We start from the raw sequence: 8,272 nt of genomic DNA on the forward strand, positions 1-8,272 counted from the left end.
AAGATAGCTTTGGCTATTCTGGGTCTTTTGTGTTTCCATACAAATTTTAAGATTTTTTGTTCTAATCCTGTGAAAACTGCCATTGGTAATTTGATAGGGATTGCATTGAATCTGTAGATTGCCTTGGGTACTACAGTCATTTTGACAATATTGATTCTTCTAACCCAAGAACATCATTCTCTTATTTTTGATTACTTTGCCTTTTCTCTTCATGTATCTATTTATTTTCTATTGAGTGCCAGATACTGCATATGAAATTTTTTTAAAAATATGGAATGCTTCATGAATTTGCATCTCTTTCTTGCACAGGGGCCATGCTAACCTTCTCTGTATCATTCCAATTTTAATATATGTGCACAGAAGCAAGCACGAAAATTTTTTTAAATTAAAGTGAAGCTTAGGATTATGATAGAAAGTTTCTCTTGTTAGAGTTTTCATTTGCTCTGCCAGACTACTGTGGCACTAACAATATTGTTTCACCTTAAGCCAATCAGGGATTACATGATTCAAATCTAGACTTCAAGGACTTCTTGTCTTGGCTAAAATGAATAAACTTGCTATCACTTTCTCAAAACTCATATAACAATCATAACAGTGGTGAATTTCCTGGGTTTTGTTTTTCTGCCCATATCTCCTAACTTAGACTGTAGGGCAACCCAAATCCCAGAACTGCACAGCAGGTATGAACAGAAAAGCTTCAATATAAACTTTCTTTTTCTAGTTAGAAGACCAGGTAAGGGGCCCTGCAGGATTGTAAATGTGCTGGTTATCCCCATTTTTTCTTTTACTAATCTCCTGACCATGCCCTGTGGCAAGTCATGAAGCTGCACTCTTGCAACAGAGCAGCAGTCATGATCTTGCAGGCACCTACAAGTCAGAGAAAGTCCTTTATTACAGAAGAACTGGGAAAAGGAATTCCTATGGTCTTAAGAGTATTGGGGAAATAATACTCTGTTTTCTATTTTCTCTGTACCCTTTGCTCCTAAGGCAGATCCAGTTATGGAAAGTGTGTAACAGCATGGAGAGGCCAACACTTCTGCTTTCTAAGGACGATGAAAAGGGCTAAAATATATTCAGGAAATTATAGAAAGGAGAGAGCTGGAGAAATAGATCCCCTAAATCTGTGTATGTGGTCATTTTTGAGCAAATCAAAGCAAAGAAATAGAGATTATAAAACAAGAACTAAATGGAAACTTTTAAAATTAAAAAGTAAAATAACTAAAACAAAAATTTACTGATGGGTTTAATATCAGAATGGAAAGAGTAGGTGAAGTTAAAGATAGATGCATAGAAACCATTAAATCTGAACAACAAATAGAAAAGCAATTTTTAAAAAATTGAACTGAGCTTCAGAGACCTGTAGTAAAATATCAGAAGGTCTAATATTTTTGTTCCTAAGGTCCAAAAAGAAGAAGAAAAATAAATTGATGCAGAAAAATGTTTTGAAAAAATAATTGCTGAAAACATCCCAAATTGGTTGAAGGACATGACATTACAGATTCAAAAAGCTCAGTGAATTTCAAATAAGATAAACTCAAAGAAAACAACAATCATAACGACCAAACTACTGAAAACCAAAAATAATGAAAAAATTCTTACAAGCAACCAGAGAGAAATAAAACATTGTGTATAGAGCATAACAAATTGAATAATTGCAGACTTCTCATAAGAAACTATTATGGTCAGAAGACAGTAGAATATTTTTAAGGTGCCGAAAGAAACTAATGGTCAACCCTGAATTCTATATATAGTGAAAATATCCTTCAAGGATAAAAGCAAACAAAAACATTCTAAGATGAAGGAAAACTAAGGGAATCTGTTGGCAGCAGAATTACCCTAAAAGAAATGTTAAAGGAAGTTCTTGAGGGGGAAGGGAAATGATATCAGAATGATACATGGAATGAAGAAAGAGCAACAGAAATGGTAAATGTCTAGATAAATAAGCTATTTTTTCTCTAAGTTCTTTAAAACGTGTATGGCTATGAAAAGCAAAAAGATAACATTATGAGGTGTTCAGTGTATGCAATACATATGACAACTACAGTATAAATAAAGGAGGATAAAATGGCCTATATGATTATAAGATTTTTACATTTCATTTGAAGTGGTAAAATATTGACTCTAAGTACACCATGAAATTTTGTATGTTGCAGTCCCCAGAGAAACTACTAAAATAATTATTCAAAGATATATAATCAAAAAGACAATAGATAAATTTAAATGGAATACACAGCATTCACAGGAAAATGGAAACAGAAAAACAAAAAGGGGGGCCAATAGAAAACAGATAATAAAAAATAGTATAATACAGTATAAAAACAGATAATAAAATGATAGTATTAAATGATAGTATTAAATCCATATCAATAATTACATTAAATGTAAATGGTCCAAACATACAAATTAAGAAACAGAGATTATCAGATTGAATAAAAATCTGGATTTCAATTACTATGAAGGCCAATTTACTTCTGGTTTATCTTACTTCTAGGGTAATATTTTGAGAGTTTACCCAAAGACTAGGAGCTTACTCCTCTTCTTGAAGGACTCTGAATTCAAATGTTTATTCCTTTAGGTCCTAAAGGCTGCTTAAAACACTACTCACCCTCTCAGTCACTTCATAATCTAGAAACTAATAGGGAAAGAAAACTCCCAAATATTGAGTTCACTTCTTGGGCTTCCCTTTCCTCCATGATCTTGACCTTGTAATTCTTCACTCCCTTCTTAGCTACCTAAAATCTACAAACTTATTTTTTTAAATATTTTTTTCAGCTTTCCTAGCTATTTTTCACAAGTATTGGTCTGAGTTCCTTACTTCCTATATATTTAAAATCCAAGAAGAATAAAAAATTTTAAGAGAAAATATAATTTATACAAATTGACCCATAAAATAGAATATCTAGATAACTTAGTAATCATATAAGAAATTGTATAGTCTGAGATCTATTCCTAATAATTGTATTCCACCAAGACAATTTTACCAATGAAATTCTCAATAAAGGATAATTCCAATGTTACATAAAATGTTACAAGTTATAAAGGGAAAATTGAAAGCTATCCAACTTTTATAAGACTAGTGTTATTCTATTACCAAACCTGGAGTGGACAAGGACAACACAAGAAAAGAAAAGAAAAACCAATCCCCCTTATGAACAAAGGCAAAAATTCTAAATAAGACAGTAAGGTAACTCTGATAGTATAGTGAAAGTGTAATATATTGTGATCAAGTAGGATATATCCCAGGAATAAAAGTAGCTTAATTATTTACCAGATCAAATGAGAAAAAAACTATATGATCATCTCAATAGATGCTGGAAAAGCATGTGATAAAGTAAAACTATACCCTGAATTTTTTAATTAACAAATTCAGAATATAAAAGAAACTTTCTTTACCAGATAAAAGTCATCTGCTAAAAGCTTACATCAAATATCATACCTAAAGGGGAACGTGTAGAAGCATTCACATTAAGGTAAAAAAACAAGTAAAGGATGTCCTCTATTATCACTGTTAATCAACATATTATTGGAGAACCTAACCAATGCAACATGAATAAAAAGGACATAAGCTATACAAATTGGAGTGGAAGAAATGAAACATCACTACTAGCCTGATACGTGATTGTCCACCTAGAAATTCCAAAGCAACAACTACCAAACTCCTGGAGCTAACAAGAGTTTAGTAACGTGGCTGGATATAAAATAAACATACTGGGTTTCTGTGGTGGCACAGTGGTTAAGAATCCGTCTGCCAATGCAGGGACATGGGAAGCCCTGGTCCGGGAAGATTCCACATGCTGCAGAGCAACTAAGCCCATGTGCCACAACTACTGAGCCTGCACTCTAGAACCCATGCTCTGCAACAAGAGAAGCCACCTAATGAGAAACCGGCACACCACAATGAAGAGTAGCCGCGCTCACTGCAACTAGAGAAAAGCCCGCGTGCAGCAGCAAAGACCAAATGCAGCCAAAAATTTAAATAAAAAATAAATTTATTAAAATATAAAATAAACATACTATTCATGGCAATATTAATTTTTTTATTAATAGAAAAATATTCCATTCATAATTGCAAAAAACTATGAAATATGTAGGAATAAATCTAATAGCAGATATACAAAACCTTTGGGGAAATGCTTGTGTACTGCTAGTGGGGAGGTAAATTAGTGCAGCCACTATGGAAAACAGTATGGCGATTCCTCAAAACATTAAAAATAGAACTACCATATGATCCAGCAATTCCACTTCTGGGTATTTATTCAAAGAAAATAAAAACACTAACTTGAAAAGATGTATGCACTCCCATGTTCATTACAGCATTATTTACAATAGCTAAAATATGGAAACAATCTAAGTGGTGTGTACATCAATGGATAAATGAAAAAAAATGTTATATACATATATATGAATATTATTCATTCAGAAAAAAGAATTTATTCTTGACATTTATAATAACATGAATGGACCTTGAGGGCATTATGGTAAATGAAATGTCAGACAGAAAATGACAAATAAATACTGTATGATCTCACTTATGTGTGGAATCTAAAGAAAAAAAGAAGATACAGAAAACAGCTTAATGGTTGCCAGAGACTGGATAGGCAAAATGGGTGAAGGTCAAAAAGTACAAACTTCCAGTTATAAAATAAAAGTCATTAAAAAAAAAAAGTCATAGGGGTGTAATGTACAGCATGATGACTATAGTTAATAATACTTTATTGTATATTTGAAAGTTGCTAAGAAAGTAAACCTTAAAAGTTCTCATCACAAGAAAAAAAATTGTAACCATGTATGGTGAAGGATGTTGACTTATTGTAGTGACCATTCATAATATCTAAAAATAATATTGAATCATTGTGTTGTACACCTGAAATTAATGTTTTATTTTGATCATACTTCAATTTTAAAAATAAAGTAATTATGAAACTTTTAAAAAGAGAAATATATAAGATCTTTTAAATAAAACTACAGTTAACTTTTTTAACTGCATGAGTCCACTAATACATGGATTTTTTTCAATAGTAAATACTACAGTACTACACAATGCCACAATGCAAGTGTTGGTTAAGTCCTTGGATGTGGAACTGTGCATACAGAGGAGCAATGAATGTGAAGATTCTGACTGCAAGGAGGAAATCCTTGCAAGGAGGAAATCCTACACCCCACCATGTTGTTCAAGGGTTAACTGTATAAATTTTACTGAAGGACATTTTTTTAAAAATATACTAAGAAATTTGGAGAAATGCACCAAGTTCATGGTTGAAAGTATTTAATCTTTAAATGGTATTACATTTTGTAAAATCAATTTATAAATCAATGTAATTAAAATCAAAATTTCAATTTTTGTAAAATTTGAAAAACTGACTCTAAACTTCATATGTAATAGTTAATGCGTGAGAATAGTTAATACAATTTTTACTTCTAACAGGGAGAGCCAGCCTTGGTTATTTACTTGCTAGCATTTCATCATTATAGTAGCAGCTATTTTGAATTTCCCCAGTCAGAAAAAAACCAGAATGACAAAGATGTTTGTGTTCATTTTTTAAATAAAAATGCATTGATGTATTACTTTTGATTTTAAAGTATACTTTAAATACTATATTATTTAACATATATATTTTTTTTTAATGAGAAAAAAGGAATGAGAAAGGAAAGGTGGAAGAGAATACTAAAATTTTACCAAAAAGATGAAAATAAGTATCTTATTTATTTTTTAATATTTTCTTTCTTTCTTTCTTCTTTCTGGCTGTGTCGGGTCTTAGTTGCAGCATGTGGGATCTTTGTTGAGGCTCACAGGATCATTCGTTGTGGTGCTTGAGCTTCTCTCTAGTTGTGGCGTGTGGGTTTTCTCTCTCTAGTTGAGGTGCGTGGGCTTAGTTACCCTGCAGCATGTGGGATCTTAGTTCCCCAACCATGGATCGAACCTGTGTCCCCTGCATTGGAAGGAGGATTTTTTACCACTGGAACACCAGGGAAGTCCCAGCATCTTATTTCTTATTCTTGTCTTATCTCATGCATACCCCTACCTCCAACACACAAATGCATTGATTAGCATGTGAAACTTGGTGGGGCATTTAATTCTCAAAAGCTTACCTTGTATATAGAAATGGTGCTCCATTCTAAGAACAAGACTCAACCTAAAATTCATAATTACAAGTTATAATTTATATAGAATATCTATATTTGAGTGCTTTATATGCACTATTCCTACTTTTTCCACTACCTTCTGAAGTAGGTGATATCATCTCCATTTTTATATTAGAAAGTCGTGGCTTAGGAAATTTAACTTACTTGTCATAGATCAAAAGCTAATAAGTGGCTCACTCAGGATTAAAACTTAAGTTTAATTGCTGTCAAAGCCCTGCTTTTTCCACTATGCCCTCTTATGAGGAACAAACTGTGGAAAGAATTCCCTTGGCATCTCTCAAGCAATAGGATACTGTGTCACTGGAGGATTTTCTAGTCAAGATCTTGGTGCCTATGATGATTCATATTTAGATCATGTTCTTTGAGAGTAAGGAAAGAGATCTGTAAGCAACTGGTTTTAGCATCTGAGAGTTGTAAAGAAAATTCTCAGGGAAACCATCCAATGATATTGTAGGAAATCTCAGAGGTCACAGGGCTATTTATTCCTCCACACAGCTAAAATTTCAACACTTGCTAAAATTCTCTTTCTACTTCCAGCCATAATAAAAGTTAAAGTGTTTATTATTAAACTACCACAAAAAAGAGTGAGAGATTTGGCAGCCTTCTGATTCAAGCACCTCTGAGCCCACTATTTTCAGGTAATTGTACTATTAGAAAGCTGAATATTAAATAGAGGGGCCTGGACATCCAGTCAGGATGATGTGCCAACATATTTTCCAGTCCACGGCAAGAGAAACCTGGTCATAGATAGCCTCACAATCAACACTTTCTTGTATACATGTGAGATAAGATATTCAAAAGAATGTGTGCCAATTTATTTGACTTACAAATAAAAAATAGCACTTATCAAAATATACTACTGCATCATTTTCTCCCAGAAAAGATATCCTTTCATGCTCATCTCCATATATGAGTAGTCATGTGGTCTTTACATCTAGGTCTGAAGCATTGTGCTTGCTTTACCTTTTCATTGTAGGTAGAAGGAACATCCTTTTATTTGAGGGGACGAGTTTGCAGATTAAATGCAGCCTGAGCTAAAAGTCCATATTAATCATTATGGTATCAGAATAAGCATATTTGGGACACAGAAAATACCAGGAAAAGATGGAAAAGGGAAGATGGAACCAACTGCAGAGATCTTCAAGGGAAATATATTTTTTATACATCTTTTTCAGGCAGAGAATGCTTTATGAGTCAGGAATAACTGCCAGTAATATTAAAAATCAAAGATATGATCTTTCATAAGTGACATTCAAAATGAACTGGTCCAAAATCATCATTAAAGTCAGTGACATATGGTATAATGTATCTCAGGTTGGCACTCTCTCAAATTATATATGGCTGTCTCTCATTTCCAAAATCAAGGTTTGATGATATTATCACATGTGTCAAAATAAAATCTTACAAGTTTAGCTTTCCACTTATTCAGTTAGTCTGCTATATGAATATGACCCCAGTCATCCTGACAGAGTGCAGATGGAAGTAGTGACTTATAAAAAGGGCCTGACAGAGGAGAGAGATCAAGACAGCAAAGTATGGAGGTCACCTCCCCTTACAAACATGTCAAAAATACATCTACACATGGAACAATACTCATGGAAAATTAACTGGAAACTGGCAGAGGACTCCTATACAACAAAGACTATAAGAAAGGTACACACATGATCAGGTAGAATGGAAAGAAAAGTACTGGGTTGGGACATGTGTCCCTGGGAGGGGACTCAGAGGAAAAGGGAGATCAAATGGTGGACACTTGCCCTGAGGAGTGAGATAGTCAAACCACAGACTGGGCATCCCAGTCCTGGGGTCCTACAAATAGGAGACAACCTCTCTTGGCTACTTGGGGAACCACTGGGACTGAGAGAAAGGCTGAAGAAGCCTAGACTCCACTCTTGGGGAGTGAGAAGGTGCTGCTAGATTGCCCTAGACAGGGCAGAGAGAGGTTTGTCCTAGCAGCTGCTGCCTCCACCCTGCTTCACAGTCTGAGTGAAGTGAACACCCCAGTCCCACTCACTCCAAGCCACAGCTTGGCAAGGACCAGGGAAAAGACTGGATCTAGGAACACAGAGGCAACCCAGGAACCCAGGTGTTGTCCAGGTGGGCTGGCCGTGGCCATTACTGGCACTTA

The 8,272-nt window shown here is 34.2% G+C and overlaps 1 non-coding gene across 1 annotated transcript; it reads right to left on the bottom strand.

Annotated features, from left to right (window-relative positions):
• Positions 1-264: 264 nt before the first annotated feature.
• LOC132526643 (U6 spliceosomal RNA) lies at positions 265-370 on the bottom strand. Its single transcript, XR_009542634.1, has one exon. It is a non-coding gene; the product is annotated as a U6 spliceosomal RNA (small nuclear RNA).
• Positions 371-8,272: the final 7,902 nt, after the last annotated feature.

The sequence above is a fragment of the Lagenorhynchus albirostris genome, chromosome 9, assembly GCF_949774975.1.
Source record: "Lagenorhynchus albirostris chromosome 9, mLagAlb1.1, whole genome shotgun sequence".
Taxonomy (NCBI): domain Eukaryota; kingdom Metazoa; phylum Chordata; class Mammalia; order Artiodactyla; family Delphinidae; genus Lagenorhynchus; species Lagenorhynchus albirostris.